The 20,855-nt window shown below is 34.5% G+C and overlaps 1 protein-coding gene across 1 annotated transcript in view; it reads right to left on the bottom strand.

The window, feature by feature from the left end:
* M6 (neuronal membrane glycoprotein M6) overlaps positions 1 to 18,402 on the bottom strand; it is a 579,933-nt gene extending 561,531 nt beyond the window's left edge. Inside the window, 2 exon segments of the mRNA XM_067093049.1 lie at positions 16,844 to 17,669; positions 18,237 to 18,402. The gene's annotated coding sequence lies outside the window, so the exon portion shown is untranslated.
* Between the last annotated feature and the right edge of the window lie 2,453 nt (positions 18,403 to 20,855).

The following is a 20,855-nucleotide window of genomic DNA, read 5'->3' on the forward strand; positions in this document are numbered from 1 at the left end:
AAGGAAAAGAGTAAGCTCGAACATACAAAAAAAAAAAATAAATAAATAAAACGGGGAACTAAAAAGAGAAGCGGCCAAACTGCGTCGTTGAACGATGAAAGGTATTGATTACCAACAAAAAAAAAAAAAAAAGTAGAGAAAATGTGGAAACAAAACATTGCCAGGAATTCCACAATAAAACAGATGACATCCATTTGACAAATGGCTGACTCTATGCTCGAGGCTTCCGGAACATTTTACTATTCCACAAAGGTCAACGTGTTTGGCAACCTGGTGCCCTTACATAGCCCAGGCCAATGGAAAACAGAAAAAAAATTTTTGGCTTATCCCAAAGGAAGCAAATGACCTGATTTATAAAATTTATTCTTAAGGAATGGAATAATCGCAATGTTTCCAGCTGCTTTTCCTTATAGTCATATACAATGACCTCAACATTCATATCCCATCTATCTTAGTCAATAGTATGGGGCGAGCAACCTTATTTCAAAATAATTGCAGGAAAGTGGATTGCAACCACGTCTGCAGTCATCATCCCCTTTAAGTATGAAAAGAGTTTTAGGTTTTATATATACAGTATGTATGTATGTATGTATGTGTATATATATATATATATATATATATATATATATATATATATGTGTGTGTGTGTGTGTGTGTATGTGTGTGTGTATGAAACAATCTCCCTTGATATTTATCTCATGTGCATGTACCTCAATATATCTCTTTCCCATAATAGGCATTATTTACCTTAATGTTTATACCGAATTTTTATAAATATATATATTTTTTTTTTTAACTTTTAATCTGATCTGTATTTGTATTATAATCCTAGCATACATACATATATATATATGTGTGTGTGTTTGTGTATGTACGCTAGGATTATATATATATATATATATATATATATATATATATATATATATACACTATATAATTTATATATATATATATATATACATATACACACACACTATCTAATTTATAACTAAGAGATTTTCCCATGCCTGGAAGCTGCGTGTGCCGCACCTAAATAATTTCATACCGTTTGTATAACCTACCGCATTTTAGCTCATGCACTGATGAACCACATGCATGCGATCATTATCGTTATTATCAATGTTTATATGACAGCGAGGGTTGTGCTGTTTCATATTTATTATAAAAAAGGGTATAACGATGCTGAGTGCGGTTGCTGTATTGCAGAACACGCGTGGGGAATTTTCACATACACATGTACAAACAAGAAGACACAAATTCGAGGGAGGTCGATATTTTTGCTAATGACATTGTCATCAGTGGCGTTGATGTGTGTGTGTGTGTGTGTGTGTGTGTGTGTGTGCATTTGTTTATACGTGTTTCCGTAAATAAGTATGCGCGTCTGGCATCAATTTATTAGTACTCTTAACACACACTGTGCGCTCGTAAGTTGGTATGTACAGAATGTCACTGTCTCCAAAATACACGCGTAATATGATGAGAATACTTGGTTTTTGTTTATGCCCGAAAGCGTATGTCCGTCTACAGCGTACTGTAAGTATGTGTTTATTCGTTTGAATCGCCGTATTTATACTATATGCAGAAGATATTTTAGAAGTGTGTTATTCCTATGAATGTACATGTACCTTCGTATAATTAGCTTGTGAAATTGTAGTATTCGTTTAGGAATGTGGATGATGTGGTGTGAACGTGTCTTAAAGAATGGAAGACCTTGAAAGTTTGTGTTCAATCGCATCTTGATGTGGGAAGCGTGTGAATTACAATGAGTGTTCACACACACACACACACACACATATATATAATATATATATATATATATATATATATATATATATATATATATATATATAGTGTGCGTATGTATGTTTTTTTTGTCTGCGCGCGCACAGTCATGTGTGTGACTGACTGAGTAGTGTGAGCTCGTCGAGTACATGAACATGAATAAATGTGTCTGAATGTATACCTTCATAGGATATAATTATGGACAATGCTTGTACGCATGCATGTGCCGCAGACGGGGCTAAGTAAACGTGTTTGCTGCATACATGGATGTCTCTGAACTTTAGCGAACATTTACGTATGACATGCATCGCGAACGCGTGCTTACCAACTATATCCTGCCATGCAATACGGTTTTTTTTTTTTTTAAGGGTTTCCTAGACTGGACGGTTTAGGGAACCATAATTTGGGGTTTTGTCAGTCCCTGCATGTGGCTGGGTTTTGTTCTCCCTCAAGTTAATGGGTCCATTTAAAGCTTCTCTTTCAAGTAATGGGATTTTAATGCTGGACCTCTCCGGGTTGTAATGTCTCTGGGTGGGTTGCTGTTATGTTGCTTCCTTGACTTACGATTATCGTACGGTTAAAGAGGAGAAGCTGGTGTAGATATGAATACGTATTTGAAATAATAATAATAATAATGATAATAATAATAACAATATGATGGTGTTGGTAATAACTATAATGGTGGTAAATGAAACAAAAACGATAATGGTAATGACATGTGCGACAGCAACGTCAAAACTATGCATGGTAATGAAGATAAAAACATGTGATAACAATAATAACACCAGCTGTAGTACAGGTAGTAGTGGTAGTTTAATAAAAGGTTATTTTATCAGTATAGCTCATCATAGCTATAACTTTAAAATCCTAAAACATTATGTTATTCAAATGACAGGTAATGACTCCCACTGACACATAAATAAAAAACGAAATGGCGTCACAACACCTAAGGTCCACAAGCCGGAAAGTTAAAATGAAACTGCACATAACGGTGAGAAATAGAGGTAAGAGAAATATTGAGAAATAAACATTCTAAATGGAAAAACGGAAAACAATTCTTGTTGTCAGATACCGGTTAAGGTGCAATGTCCACAGAGAGAGAGAGAGAGAGAGAGAGAGAGAGAGAGAGAGAGAGAGAGAGAGATACAAATGGACCAACATGCACCCTTACACAACAAGCAGAGACAATGTAGAAGATTGTTGTAATAATAAACCTTTAATTCTGAAAAAGGGGTTTGACCTTTTAGTATTAAAGTTGTTGTCAATCTTCTTTCAGATTATCCCATTTCTTGAAAACCTTACAAAAACAAAAAGATCCTACAAAGCTCTACTGAAATTCCAAGTGATGCCTTCAATAAGGAACAATCCAGAAGAGCAGACTTCAAGTAGAGCCGATCTGAAATTATAAGGTAATGTGCAGAGTTCATGTAATGCTGTACTGAAAGCTATGTGCAACCTTTTCCTTGTGTACACCAGATATTCTAGGCAACTTCATATTTACTGTAAAGGTGTAATTGCACCTGTTTCACAAAGCACAGATCATTACACAATATTCAGGTCCTGCTGTGCTAAAAATGTCCCCATTTCACTGCAGCACGCTTCAGAATACATAGATTTTGTTTTACCTTTTACTAAAGTTCAGATACTCACACATTTCAGGTCACACAACACACTTGATGTAAACATCACTTTCTCAATCTACACATATCAAAATATACATATTTATAATCATGCTTTACTGAAGATGTATTTCCATTTATTTATTCATTCATTTATTTATCTATTTGTTTTTAGATTTCCGGCTTTGTTAAGCTGAAAAAATCATTAGAGTAATTTCATTAGGAGCACAGCTGAATGCAAAAAAATCAGGTCACACTATAGTGTTAGATAAGTGCAGTCATTTCACTGAACTCACTTAAAAATGCACAGATTCCACGTAACAATATCCTGAAAATGAGGGGCAGACATTTCATTAAGAACTTCGGGAAACACAAATTTCAGGTCATAATATACAAACGATGTAAGGCTGCCTTTATCATTAGACATGCACCAGAAAGCCCATATTTCAAACAAGGCTGTGTTGATGATGTAAGGGCGCCTATTTCATTAGAGACTTTTCATAATGCATACACACACACACACAATATATTATATATATATATATATATATATATATATATATATATATATATATATATATATATATATATATATAATCTTTTCCTGTGATATCTTTCACCCAATTACATTTTCATCTTGATCACCACAGGACCAACCCTCCATGAGCATACAGCCTTTGTTCCAACTTGTACTTCAGCAGTTAACCTCTTTTATAATTATATTAATAATCCATACTGGCATTTAAGCGAGCTGGTGGAGGCGAAGCCGATTCTCAATTATTCATAAGAAATCGATAGTTCCAGTGTTAGAATCTAGTAAGGGTGAACCTTACGACCGCCCGTCATTGAGAGGACAAGAATAACCTTTCAAAGAAAGGTCTAGGAAGGTTTGAGGTCCTTGAGTTATGATATTTTCTACGCTGGAAACGAAGTAGGGAACTGGTACAATAATATGTTTGTTATGCATCCAAAATAAATTTTTAACACAAATAACGGAAAGCACAGACTAGAAAAAATATCTTTATGCAACTGTAATAGTAATAATAATTATAAGTGTGCGATAATACTAATAAGTTTGTGATAAATAACAAAACTGTTAAAACTGAGAACGGAAAGCACAGTCTAGAAAAACGGTCTTTCGTGAAAGATTGATCAAAACTAATTGCTTTTAGTTTAACCATCTGTTTTAACCTCCACCCTCTCTCTCTCTCTCTCTCTCAAAAAATATATATATGTATATATAAAATTGTGCAATAACACTGTACTATGTGCATAACTAAAGTTAATGGAAAGTAGAAGAAAGAAACCTAGAGAATACTATTTTTGACCACTCGACGAAGTATTAGAATCAGAGGGCTTTCTGCGAGAGAGAGAGAGAGAGAGAGAGAGAGAGAGAGAGAGAGAGAGAGAGAGAGAGAGAGAGAGAGAAATGACTACGGAAGAATACCTTTAGACAGATAGAGAATTCCATCATAAAGAGACAAATAAGCAATTGACGTACTACAGAGTTAGAGGGTGATAGAGAGAGAGAGAGAGAGAGAGAGAGAGAGAGAGAGAGAGAGAGAGAGAGAGAGAGAGATAAACACGCAAACCCTAATACATAATGAAAAAGATTTATTAAATCTATGGAAAGAGAAGGAAGTTTATACACACGCACACACACATTATATATATATATATATATATATATATATATATATATATATATATATATATATATATATATATACAGGTACATGGAAGATAAAGACTTTCAATTACATCAACGAACAAAGCTGTCATTCACCTTCAAATGCATTTTGGACAAAACGTGTATTAGTGTAAGAAACCTCGGGACTCACATTAAAGAAAGTGTTGAGCAAAACTACGTGTGTATGTGTGTATATGTATGTGTGTGTATGTGCACCACCGTACTCTGTCACGGTATTTGCTAACGCGCGCTCAGGATCGCTCGTTTAAAAACGCCTCATGAGAATGTACTGAAGTGGAAATTGTCAAGACGCGCGGAATTCCATGCTGAGGTGATTGGCGTAACATATTGAAGGTGAATTATTGACAACTGGATGATGAAACTTCAGTGAAGGAGCGTGGAGACAATGTGACTGTCGAGACATAATTTCATCACAGCTGAAAATTGGCCATGGGGTAAATATAAAACACGAATGATTACTAAAAAGGACTCCGTAAAAGCATTTCAGAATACCAGACACGTAATGGAGAAATGGTATCTAAAAAAAAAAAAAAATAAAACTAGGAATAAAAGAAAACTGGAATCCATTGCCCACTTCCAAAAGCCGTACTTTAAACCCAGGTAACCAGGAAGGTCTTTTGTCTTACCTTTACCCTTAAAGGTAAAAAAAAATTACTTTCATCAGAGTAAGAAAAAATGGGGCGTAGAAAAAAAAGGGGGCTCAGCCAATCTCCTTGCCGTGAAAGCGTCCATCACAACTGACAAGGGAAAAGTCTAACCAGTCTTCAGCGGTGCGACGACCAATAATGAAAGAAATCCCGACGACGGAACTCGTTTGAAAGCCAAAACTGGCTGGCGATCAAATTGGAAGGGGGTCTTCTCATTCATCTCCCTCTTTCTTCTTTCCGTTCTTATTATATTTCTTCATACTTTCCTTAACCTATTACTTACTCGATTCCACTCAGGGCTAGTTTCTTTACTTACTCGATTCCATTCAGGGCTAGTTTCTCTTTATTCTTTCACTTTGTGAATATTGTCATTTCAGGCTATTCTATCTACTTTATGAGGAAGCCAGAATTTCAGGATATGGGTTTCATGCAGTAGTGAGCAATAAACCGGCAATAACTAAAAGGAAGGTTAAAGAAATCAGGAATATAATCCTGCAACTAAACGGTAGGTGGAAACGAGCACTCACTGAAACGAGTAAAGGTTAATTTTTATGCAATATAAGATTTCGAAAAAGTTTTAATTTCAAGGACAAAAGCGTTCTTCTTCGCGTGTTACAACTCCTTACATTAGGTCAATAAAAGTAGATTTCTAAACTGACGCCTTGGGTTATTGTCTGGAACACAGATGATGAACCCTTCTTATCTAATTGGTATTTTGGTTTATGGCCAGAATACGTAGCCTCACTCCGAAGTAATGGCCTTTGGAAACGAATGAACGCTTGAAGCGTTTTGAAAACGATAAGAATTTGCTTCTTAATCAGACTCTGCACTGAAAGTTTAAAGTAAAAAGAACTGCGTGAACACCTGACTTGGTTTTGACAGCAAAAAAAAACTATTTGAACACAATTGCAATTCTATAATTGTCAATATTCCAATACAAGAAACAAGCCCAAATATAAATCCAAGTGAGCTTCTTATATACGGAAAGTAAGTCATTTTTAAAGGCTGTTTTATACTTGGTTACTTGACAACAAAAATAAATAAATAAATAAAAATTATAGACATATATGGTAATATATAATATATATATATATATATATATATATATATATATATATATATACATACACACACACACACACACACACGTGTCACGCAAGAAATGCTCCGACCTATTTTACAGCAGACAGGTCTTTCTCGCATATACAAAAAGAGGAAAGTAGAAGAAAATGAGAAAGGATAAAAAAAAAATAACGAATACACCAGTCACCTACAGAATGCGGAATCATTTTTCTCTTTCTTGCATTTAAGAAAAAGAAAAAAGAATAAAACTGTTGGTGAGGAGGCTGGAGAAATTTCCCTTCCTCTTCTTTTTTTCCTTAGAACAGAAAAAGAAGCAAAAATCTCGCTGCAGATTTTGCTCGCTCCGCCTACCTTTGTAACGTCTCGGGTCCAAACCCGGAAAATCTGTTTCGAAAAAAGTGTCAGTGTTCAGGTACATTTGGCATTGCGAAAAAGGGGCGAGTTCCGATGGGCCTTCTCCTTTCATTAGCGAGCCCGGATCTTGGTTTTCGGGTGCGAGAAAGAAAGTGTGTGTGTATATATATATACATGCTGTTATATACAGCATATATAACAGAAAAAGCAGCACCATACACACTCGGATAATTTGGCCGAAGGGGCTTAGGTGATAAACAGAAAAGACGTGACACACTCAACCAGTCGGCCGACCGGTTAGTGTGTCACTGTAAGGCCCCCCGTCCGTCGCTGGTTCGATCCCACGGACGGTGGACTTATTATCACCTAAAAATTCCCTTTCGGTAACATATATGAAAATATATTACTTAGAGTGAATTGATATTAAAGGACGTTTGTAGCTTTCGATTGTATATGAATCACGGGTGATGTGATAAATAGTCATATATATATATATATATATATATATATATATATATATATATATATATATATATATATATATATATATATATATATTATATATATATATATATATATATATATATATATACATATGTGTGTGTGTGTAATGTCTGTGTGTGTGTGTATATATATATATATATATATATATATATATAATATATTATAATATACATGTGTGTAAAAATGTCTGTCTAAGTATATATATATATATATATATATATATATATGTATATATATATGAATGTCTTTTACTATAATACCGCAGTATAATATGAAACAAAGGCTTCATACACTGAACGTTGCAACCATACTGAGCACTTTTCTGTGTCCCTGTTCAACAGTGAACTGGGACACAAAAGGAAGTGTCCGAAATATATATGGGTTGCAACGTTCAAATAGTGTTTTATGGGCCTTTTATCTTAATATACATATACATATATATATATATATATATATATATATATATATAAAAGAAAATCCACGAAGGAAAGAGAAAAAATGGAGTACTGCAAGGCCTTTCGACTTTCGTGCTTCAGTTACACACACACACACACACACACACACACACACACACACACACACACACACACATATATATATATATATATATATATATATATATATATATATATATATATAGTCTACTAATAACATAAGCTTACTATGCTATGGTATCAAATCATCAACATTTCAGAGTAATTTGCATATACTATAATTGCTCCTTATATTAGGCTAAGCGCGCAGCACATGCTTAGGCTAAGGATTGAGCATGGCTTTAACTTGGCTTGCAAATTTCTATATGACTACTAAGCACCAATTTTTTTTAAATCAATAAAATAGTATGCACTTAATCAGTCTAATTAGTACTTTTTAAAAATCTAAATAACCTGCATATGAAATAATACAGTAAATCCACGAGCTATCAGGAAGACATTAACCGGAAGTAAACTAATTCGTGAATGACTAATTTAATTAGTCTCACTAAATAATAATAATATCTCACGTCCTATCTTCAGGCAATTCTTTACGACCCTTCGATTCATTCTCCATTGTGTGTTAATTCTAACTGTACGGAACACACATATGAAACAATCCTGGAATTAAACTAATTCGTGAAATAACTGTAATTAAACTAATTCGTGAATTACTAATTTAATCAAACTCGTAAATTACTAATTTAATCAGTCTCACTAATATATCTCATGTCCTGCCTTCAGTCAGTTCCTTGTGACCCTTCGATAATTTCTCCATTTTGTGTTAATTCTCAATGTTCAGAGCCGGACACCTGATCATTGGGTAACTTTAACTTTAAATAAAATCAGAACTACTGAGGCTACAGGGCTGCAATTTGGTATGTTTGATGACTGGAGGGTGGATGATCAACATACCAATTTTCTAGCCTCAGTAGTTTACAAGATCTGAGGGCGGACAGAAAAAGCGCGGACGGATAGACAAAGCCATCTCAATAGTTTTCTTTTACAGAAAACTAGACCTGTCCCCAACTTCCCTATCTCCTAAAACATGCGCGTTAATCCACTTAAGTCTTCAAATGAATCCTCGAAATCCCCTCCACTAACAAAGAGCAAACCAGCAAATTCAATTTGCAACTTATTTGCCTTGGTGAGCTTTCGTGAGTTTAGCTCACGAGTTCAGCTCTCCAAATGAGTTAGTAGCGAGTTGGAGTTCATCTATTCAGTTGAGCTCGTGACTTCAGCTCAAGAGCTCTGTCTCAAAGAGAGTAACAAGATTCAAACTTCTTAATTCCGTAATGAAATCGCTTTCCTTCTGAAGATAACTCGCCTTAAACTGTCATACCAGAGCCTTTGAAGTCGCGATTAAAAGCATAACTATTTCTAGCAGACATCTAGTTTACTAGAAATTAGGAGAACTATTCTCTTTAATCGCATCTTTGATTAGCGCTTGATCGAAGAGCGCAAGAAAATATGCTATTTGCCTGATTCTCTACCTAAGTAAAAAAAAAATCAGATAAAACGATCTTACGGTATAGCCTACCTGCTTTAGTCTGAAAAAATATGTTAGTAGGACTATTCTATAGTTGTGCTCTGATTAAGTCGGTTGGCGAAGTCACGATGTGCTTAATGATATATTCGTCTTAAGATGGAAAGCAACTTTAATCTTATATGTTTATCACTAAAAAACGATTACTAGGCATAATTTCTTGAAAATACAAAATTAGCGAGTCGAATCTTGAAGTTCTTCATTAACACAGTTTTGGCCATAGGCCTATTTTTGACGTTTTGCATCATTACACATATTTGCTATAACATTACTGTTCATACGCAAAAAAGAAAGCGTTCTGTCCTAATACCATACGCGAGCAGAGTTTGCCTGTTATACCAATGTAAAGTGCAAATAGGTAATTTAAAAATCATCTACATTATATATATATACATATATATTATATAATATATATGTATATATGTATGTGTATATATATATATATATATATATATATATATATATATATATATATATATAATATATATATTTATATATATATATAATATATATATACATATATATATATATAATACACACACATACATATATATATATATACTGTTTTCATTTCAGGAGACCTTCCTATGAAACTATACTTATCGCCAGTGATTTTGTGTACAAGTATTGGCAAATTCTCCAGTTCGTTTCTATTGGTTGGAAAGAGTCCAGAGTTCAGAGGACCACATCAGGCTATCTGCATATCAAAGATTGTATCGACTTACAAGAAAGGTTTTCGAGATTTTTTTCGCTGTTTTAAATTTATCCGATATAACATTACATTTTGTTAAATCCTGGGACCGAAAGCAGTAATCTGGAAACTGCAATGCATTACAGGAAAAAGACTGTGTGTTGGTTTAAGAAAGAACAGTTTAAGGTTAAAGCCCCATCAACTTAGATAACTACATCAGGTCATCCTAACTAACAGTATATGTAAACTTTACCTTCACGCCAGCTTAACACAAAGCAGTATACAGAATGTTAAGGTCGTGTCAGCTTAAAAGAAAGCTTGAAGCATACACAGAGGTCTCGATCAAGTTACCTTCAATTAGTATAAGCAAGAGCTAAGGTCGTGTCACCTCAACATTAAATAAAAAAAAGCTAAGGTTAGGTCGGCATAAAAGAAAGTATATGTAAAGGTTAATGTAATGTCCGCGTAAAGGAAAGCATAAACAAAACTTAGACCATATCATCTTGAAAGAAAGTACATGACATGTCAGCTTTAAAGCATGTGCAACAAGTAATGTAAAGTTAATGTGACGTTATGTTAAAGTATAAGCATTTCAGCGTAACATGCGTTATATTCAAATGTTAGGGACACTTCAGTTTTACAGAAAAAACAGTATATGCAAACGTGAATGTCATGTCAACCGAAAGAAAAGTGTTGTACATGCATTGGCCTCAATGATTGTCAGCTAAAAAAAAAAGGGGGGGCGTGAATTACCTTATACGAAGCACATGTAAAGACTTAGACAAAACAATAAAAAATATACACATTTCTTGTTTACTGTGATGTTAACTATAACGAAACTGCACCAGTTACTAAGCACCGGAAACAACGTTTCAGCAAGGGTATTAGGCTAATCAGTGAACGTAAACGATTACGTGAAGCAGAAATTACTTAAAAGAATGATGTATGGTTAGTAGTAATTATTATCAGCACTCGAAATGATGTTAAGTTCAGTATACCTTAGTTTAACCAGACCACTGAGCTGATTAACAGCTCTCCTAGGGCTGGCCCGAAGGATCAGATTTACTTTATGTGGCTAAGAACCAATTGGTTATCTAGCAACGGGACCTACAGCTTACTGTGGAATCCGAACCACATTACAGCGAGAAATGAATTTCTGTCACCAGAAATAAATTCCTCTAATTCTTCATTGGCCGGCATACCCTAAAAATATATATAGTATGGTGAGAGGCATATAGATGGATGTCAAAAAGACCAGCTTGATAGACTAATGTAGAGGCAGAGAAGTAAAGAAGTCCAATAAAATAGTACCTCAATAATAATAATCTTAAAAGGATAGAAAATGTGGAAACTAGAGAAGTAAAAGTGGATAATTACGAAAGACAATGAAAAAAAAAAATTTATCAGTATAGTGACTATTTGTATATTCTATGTTGCTGCAACGTTTCTTTTTCTAAAAAATTGGAAAAACAAAGATTTTTGTTACATTGGTAAAGTTTAGTCTTATAGGAATAGTGGTGAGGAAGCCAAATGCCTTTTCACCTGTGTAAAACAGAAACTGATGGAACAAGCAATTGTTATCAGTACTAAAGATGATATAAAAATCATAATGATGATACTAAAAAATAAATGCTAGTTAGGTGGAAAAGCAAGTAAATGAGGTGTATTTTATATATATATATATGTATATATATATATATATATATATATATATATATATATATATATATATATATATATATATATATATATATATATATATATATATATATATATATATATATATATATATATATTTATATATAATATTTATATTATACACACACACACACACACACATATATATATATATATATATATATATATATATATATATATATATATATATATATATATATGTATGTATATATATATACATATATATGACCAGTTTGATAGATAAATATATAATTAGACAATTAAAAAAGCTGAAAAATAGTACCGCAATCAAAGTTAATCTTAAAAGAATAAAAAATGCAAAAAGCAGAGCAGTCAAGGAAGAGAATTACAAAGAACAATGAAACTTCGAATGAATAATTATATTAATATGTCACAATTTGTATATCCTATGTTGCAGCAATATTTCTTTCCAAAAAATGATAAAAACAAAGTGTTTTCGTTAAATTGCTAGAGTTTACTAAAGTTTACTTTCATCGGATTAGTGGTGGAGAAGTCAACTGGCTTTTCACCTGTGTAAATTAGAAATTGATGGGAAAAGCATGTTGGAGAAAAACTGAAAAGTGTGTTGGAGAGAAACTGAAAAGTGTGTTGGAGAGAAACTGAAAAGTGTGTTGGAGAGAAACTGAAAAGTGTGTTGGAGACAAACTGAAAAGTGTGTTGGAGACAAACTGAAAAGTGTGTTGGAGAGAAACTGAAAAGTGTGTTGGAGAGAAACTGAAAAGTGTGTTGGAGAGAAACTGAAAAGTGTGTTGGAGAGAAACTGAAAAGTGTGTTGGAGGCAAACTGAAAAGTATGTTGGGGAAAAACTAACTTCATATCTCCTGTATTGAGGAATGGAATGGACGTAGACCAGAGATTAAAAAAATTTAAATCTTATTAATATAAAATACTGAAGCTGATTCTACACTTCAAAGGTTAGGGATAAGACAGAACCATCTAGCTCTAGCAAACTGACTTCTATATTGAAGAGGAATCATCATGGATAGTTAATTCTATAATAAAATGGTATCGCACCATCAGAGGTCAGCAAAATTTATGAAAAACAAGGGCAATGCACATCATCATACAACCCAGCTATAAAGGCTAGATTCTCAAGTCCTCTCTCGGCGGCAACAGGTTGGACGTGAGGAAATGAAAAACTGAGATGACCTTTTACGAGAGCTGCGCGTCCAATTTCACCACGAATTTTCTTGCGGTGAAGATGAGTTAGGCAAAAAAATATTTAATGTTATGTTTAGGAAAACGTTATGAAATTACTGCTCTATCGTTATACTGTTTGTAAGCTGAGACGCAGAAAATGACAGAGAAATAACTAACAAAACAGATTAAATTCCTCTGCAAACCCCACACGCCCACAGAAGGAAAACGGAATGAAAAATACTGTTGAACTTAACAACGCGCAGGCTTCCAAATCGACAGACTGAGATTTAACACAAGGAACTACACCAGAAGTATTGGTGGCAAAACTGAAATTCAGCAAGTTTGTGCACGTGGCACCATCTAAACAGACATGTGCAATTATAAGTGGGTTATCAGTGCTGACTATTTTTGCTATACTTTCTGCCAAAAGATACTAAAAAAAAAAATGCTCGTTTGAAACGGTCTAGTGACGCACAGCAACTTGCACATGACGTTAGAAATCAGACAAGTAAAAATTCTTTCGTTCTCAAGCATCCAACACTATAATGTATATAGAATATGTATGTATATGCATATAAAATTATATATATATAATGTATACTATTGTATTGTGTATATATATGTATATATATATATATATATATATATATATATATATATATATAATTTATATATATATATAAAGTCGGCAAAAGTGACCTCGTTCTGATACTCTGGATGTGGGCTCGAATCCTGCTACGGACAGCAGAATTACTTCACATCTTGCATTTGGATCTAAGGGCTTTTAGTGACAGGCGTATCCGAAAAGTGTATCCTGAAAAGTGTAAAGAATTCGAGAGGTAAAAATGACCTGTAGATTCTATATATATATATATATATATATATATATATATACATACATACATACACATACACATATATACAATATGTATATACATTATATATATATATATATATATACAGTATATACATATATGTATAAAATACACACTAGCATCGTGCAGAATTATAACTGACTGTATAGTGTCAAATTGATAAATGATCGCAGGAATAATTTGTCTTTGGTTCTCATTCCAAACTCGAAACTTAATAATACAAGGGGGAACAATTTCATTTTTATTCAATTTGTCTCTTGTGGTCAATGGCCAATATAATACCTTACTATCAATTTATCAGAAATCGAGAAATACCTGTTTTTACTCAAAACTTATGATCGTCAGCTTTCTCAACTTACAACTTTCAGCCGATGGAGCTTAAAATATACAAGGAGGTTTAATTCGGGATTTCCTACAATTGCAGCATCCAATCATATTGACCATATTGGACCTGCACTAATGGCAGTAGGCAAGCAACTCCTTCTGAAACAACCTGTTCAATTAATTGGCAACGTAAAACTGTGCACAAATAAAATGCAAACTGGGTGCCATAGATATTGCTTATATAGAAACCGCTTTTATAAATTCGGAAAAAATGTCAGGAAGGGGATGATTCTAATAGATCAACTTTCTTCCCCGAAACTCCAAAGTGAACAAAAACAGAATTGTGACGCAAAACAGAAGAAACGCTCCTATAGAAATCTAGATATGGCATTTTGAACTTTCCTTTAGCGTGTTTGCTTATCTACAAAGGATGAGATAGATTTCAAAAGCTTCCACCACAATAACCTATGGAACCACTGTGAGCAATGCAGAATTTATGGTGCTAAGTATAATGCCACTCTAAGTCAAAACATTGTCAAACCACTCTCTATAGTTTCGTCAGTTCATGTCATACTCGAACCAAGTAACCATCGACTTATTGTGATCGTCGATTCACCTAAGACTTGAAAAGTAGACTATTAAAACAACCTGGAAGTCAGTTGGAAATAGCATCTACGTTCGAAAGTTTTCCAACAAAATGAAACTGTTCGGTTAGCTTGATTAAAATTTTCACGTATGAAAAATTCTTGCAGTATATTTAGTGCCCCCGTCACTTTGTTGTCATTAAAATGCATGTTATATTGTAATAGTTTTCTACCGTTTCCTAGTCGAAAGGGACAGAACCCATAAAAACGGTACTTGGGTAACAACTTCCGTTATTAGCACAATGATTTGCAATTTGATACCTCACCAAGGAGTGAAAGCTTTTACCCTAACTATAATTTAGGGTCTGCTACACTATTATTCGGTATTAATCTATCAAAATCTATATATATATATATATATATATATATATATATATATATATATATATACAGTATATATATATATATATATATATATATATATATATATATACATACATACATGCACATGCTTGCCTGACATTATGATAATAACACAAATAATGCCCTGAAGTACCAGTCCCAATACAAAAGAACAAAAATGACAACCCTTCAACTTTCGCCACAACTGACCAATTACATTTCGTACTAATTTCAGTAACGGATATTTCACCATTTTCTATGCCAGGATCATATCCTGCACCATCGAGCATATTTCCACGGATACAATTTTACGTTAAACTCGTATTCGTATATTCTACGCAGTTTCGTTCTACAAAAGGAAGAAAGAAAGAAAGAAGGAAAGAAGAAACCAATGAGTAAAGTACTTGATGTTAATCTCGCAATGGCAACACCGTAACAGTAATATCACTGATGGGGCTGAACTTAATGAGACACACGAGTGTCAGTAATTAAAAAAAAAAAATCCTCCTCTCTGTCTATCGTCAGAACTCTAATAAAAAATTAAAATGTTTCTACTTCTGAGATATTGTTTATAAACACTTCATGTATGTGTCCACTATCTATCTATCTATTTATCTATCTATCTATCTATCTATATATATATATATATATATATATATATATATATATATTCCTACCACTGCTCTTAACTGGTAGTACGACGTATCAAGCCTCATATACACAGCGTAACTCCACGAGTTTCGGTATTGATTTCCCCTAATTATTAATGGATGATTATCATCACACGATCTTGACCCAATTTTTTCCTCGGTTATTTTATATTCTCTGTTAATTCTTATTTCGATTTTCACCTTTTGAAAGTATTTTCATACTCACTCTAAAGGTAAAGAAACAGCGACCAAAAATGAAAAGGATTGTGATTAAGTCACGATGTACCGTAGACCCTAATTACTGCTTAAGCATTACTCCCATATAAGTGTGTAGTTCCATAAAAACTATCCTTCCTGTGTAAGTGCAATTCTTATGTAAAAGCGTATCCTTCCTACATTGCACAGGTGTAGGCTGTACGCCTATCACTCCTCTATATTATTTCTTAAATCTGTATCCTTCCTATAAAAGCGTATGATATATATAGAATATAACATACATATCTATATACACATATGTATGTATATATAATATAAATACGCTCATTTTTCATGTAAATGCGTCACTTTTATGGGAGCATGCAGTCTAAACAACAACAAAAAAAAACCCACCGAAATTTGAACGAACACAAACGAATATATGGCAGGCCTCTTCCTAATATCCGAAAAAAAAAAACAGTACTAGCTTGCACTCAGTAATACAAATTCTGTTCACAAACAACAAACGAATCCTGGAACTTACCTTCAACAATCCCATCGAATTCCTCCGATTTTGTTGTTCAGTGAACTTTAATTCCTCCGAAAATGCCGATTAGAATGTCTTATTCCTCAGAATAGGCCTATGTTGCCGTATCCTCTATTCCACGAACTGTCGTTAATAACACTGTATCTCGAAGTAATTCAATTACAATGCTTTCTTCCTCGGAACTGATTAGAGGACCTTTTTTCTTCAAAATATCATCGATTACTAAATTTTTTATACTATATCTAGGCCTATTGGAGAACTTTATTTTCAAAACATGGTTTTCAGGAGCGCTTTACTTGTCAGAATACGGCAACTAAAACGTCATCTAATGCAACATATATCGATTAGAAAGCTTAATTTATAGTGATATATTAAATACAAGACTTCAGGTTATCTGAATGTCCAATTTAGCTTTATTTATCAGAAATATCAATGACTATATAGAGTAGTCGATCTTATCTGAGTAGACCAGATTGCTATTCTTTTGAATGCACAAGCTGGGATGTTGTCAAAAAAATTTTCTGCCTATATATGGACTAAATGGCGTTTTTCTGTCTCTCTCTCTCTCTCTCTCTCTCTCCTTACAACCCGTCAACAGAAAGCGTATAATACATATTCTCTCTCTCGAGAGAGAGGTTTTTCTGAGGAGGTAACTCAAGTGTGAGGTAGGTTTGGAGGAGTGAGGCGTACGTGGGGTAGGTGGGGGAGGAGGAGGAGGAGGAGGAGGTCGTCCTTGGCTTATTCCTCGACTCGAGGAAGAGGTGGTCAATAATTCACTCAATAACAGGGCTTGTACATCACTTGTTGAATAGACCAACTCCTGCTGAATAAACACAACTATATATTTTTTTCAGACAAACACACGAACACTATCAATAAATACAAACTTCGCCTCTGTTCATTCGACATAGGCCTAAAGATTATAGGCTTTGACCTACATATAGTGCTACGGTCCCTTATAGTTGCCCGTCAAATACTTTGAGTAATTTTCTTTGTTTCGCTCTTTCCAATAGTACTGATAGGAAATGAATGATTGCAAATAACAAATATTTGAATGATCTCATTCGCAATCATCGAACATTCAAGAAACTGCACACATTACACGAATGTGAGACTAGAGTTCTTATGTAATAACTGTTATGCAGTATTCAGAATTAACCAAGTCACTTATAAAGAACTGGCAAAACGATAAAAGAAAACTATTTTGTACATTTGAACAAATGTAATACAACTGACATTACTAGAAAAATGAGCAAATGAGCGCTACGATTAAAGAGCAATGTTTATTTTTCTACGAGATGATTAACAAAATGCTGAACGGAACACAACAGAGCTTCGGCTGACATCACTTTCGAAACGATCACCTGAAAACGAACAGAACACGACTCACAAGATTATTATTAATAGTGAAACAACTCCTCTCAAAAAGAGCGCGATCGCAAACGAAAAACTGAGAACGCTTCGACGAAAGACCGCGGTCCGACGGCCCGTCACACACCCTGCCAACTGTGATACTGGTACGCCCGTCGTCACACACAAACTTTCCCGCACTCTGCAGCCAAAGAGAGAGAGAGAGAGAGAGAGAGAGAGAGAGAGGGATCCAGCAGCAGCAGCAGCGCCGCCGCCCATTGGACACTCCGCCCACCAATCGCTGTCTTTCCCGCCAAAAAACTGACCTCGACCGTTACTCGTTACATGGCGCTGGTCAACAATCAAGGGACAATTCGATTATCGGCGAAAGCGTTGGGAATTTCGCAAACTTCCAGTTAATTTACTTTTTTAGAATAACAAGAAGAATCGTCTGCCATCATTAATATGGTACGAGATTTGGCGATTTTACCTTTGTTCGCGTTTTTCTTCAATGTAGGTCAACTGGTCGCGAGAACAATACAGAAAGAACTCGCATCTTCTACCAGGAAACTTATATATAAACATCTGTATACTTTTTTTGTTCATGCGTAGGTGTACGTATGCGTAGGTGTACGCATGCGTAATGAGTTATTTTACTGTGAGCCTAAGAGCTTTATCAATGCATATGTACGTGTGTATATATATATATATATATATATATATATATATATATATATATATATATATATATGTATGTATACATATATATATATACATATATATACATATATATACATATAAATTATATATATATATATATATATATATATATATATATATATATATATATATGTGTGTGTGTGTGTGTGTGTGTGTGTGTACCCCGTGTGTGTGGATCGCGTGATCTTTATATGCAGAATACCACGATACATTCTCTCTCTCTTTCTCCATGTGTGTGTGTGAGTAAGGGGATCCCCCTACCAAATGCTATAAGTCTTGTCTCATAACCATTGTATTATGTACCTGATGAACAGCCAATTGTGGTGGGGCGCAGCCGGGAGAGGGAGAAGGTCATAAGACTAGCATTCTCTTTGTAAAGTATTGGTTGCGCTACCTTTTGACTCCTTCCAGTTAATTCTGGTCAGTGGGCCAAGAATAAAATACATCATCAACACAACTAACCCAAGGATAAGGTTAGGTAGTATCCTGTAATGAAGTAACATTTTACATAACCATGCCAAAGTTTTGTCCATTGTACCTTTTTTCAAAATACAGATTTACAACTTGTATCACGTCATTTCTGTAACTGATACTTTTCAATGTCTTACCCAAGTTATTCGCGTAGTTTATCTACTTGAACTTTTGTAAAATCGTATTTAAAATAAATACAGATACGCCTGATATATTTCAAAGCCTATGAAACTACCGGTTGACTACCGTATTTGTCATGGATCTAACAGAATTATTTTGCTTATGTGTGTTGATAACTCCAAACACAAGATGGTTCAAGATTAGTACTAGTCAAGTTTAGTATTTGTTTCCTTGTGATTTTTAAGCGACGACCTTCTACAAAATTAGTAAAAATGTTTCGTTCATAGCGTATAATAATTCGATAAATGCTCTTAGGGCTAGCTTTGCTTTGAACTAAAGTGTTGCCTTTGTTATCATATTCAATCGAGTTGTCTTTCGAGACGGCTGAAATAAAGTTCTTCTTTGGGATTTAGTTTTGTTGTTGTTTTTGACTGAGCTGGCATTATGCCACCATGGGCTCTTGCTCATAGGGCAGACCCTACCGTTTAAGTACTGTTTACCAAAAGGTAGGTCCTGACGGCTGGGTGGGCTGGTCTTTCTAGTCCTGTGTAACTACCAGCTACGAGGGAACGACCTTATTCGGACAACCTCTTTTCAGAGAAGTTTCTCTTTCTCCTACCCACCCCTCCCCCGTCTATACACACACCCTAAAAGGGCCCCATGGACGTTACGACCGGCGGATCAGGTTCCGTTCTAACCCCGGTACCCGCGTTGCCCATAGACGTTCGGATTCACTTCAGTTTGCCGAAACCTGGTAGGGTGAAGACGCGTCAGCTCCGATCAGTGATGACGCTACAGTCTGTGCTCTTGCGGCAGAAATTGAAAAAACCCCAGCGAAAGGGGAGAACCTTGATTAAGTTATGGTTGAAGAAGAGAAATTAATTATTATCTCACGATTGTTTATTAATGAATTGAAACTTTACCCTGGTGACTGGCTTAATTATCCGATAATGGACGAGCAGACCGACATGGAATTATTATATATGGTCTCCCCTCTTCTAGAAATAAAAAAGCACACTAGTACGAGACAACCAATATCACTGTACGAGAGGTAGCTGGCCGCACTTCGCTTCGGCGCCACTAGTCGTTCCTTGGGGCATATAATACCAGAGACATGTACAGCAATTATTCAAGTTATGCAACACGAGTTTACAAAGGTAAAAAGTAACTATGTTGCATGCACAGTATCCTACATAGTCTAGTGGTATATAGTCTAGTATACAGTAGGTCTATGATCCGTTAAAGCAGAATAGGCCTTGACCTTCGTTTCTGTACCCAAGTGAGGGTAAAATCTTCAACTTTTTTGTACAAAAAATTTTTAATTTATACAAGGAAAATCTAAATATTA

This window comes from Macrobrachium rosenbergii, chromosome 49 (genome assembly GCF_040412425.1).
Source record: "Macrobrachium rosenbergii isolate ZJJX-2024 chromosome 49, ASM4041242v1, whole genome shotgun sequence".
Lineage (NCBI taxonomy): Eukaryota > Metazoa > Arthropoda > Malacostraca > Decapoda > Palaemonidae > Macrobrachium > Macrobrachium rosenbergii.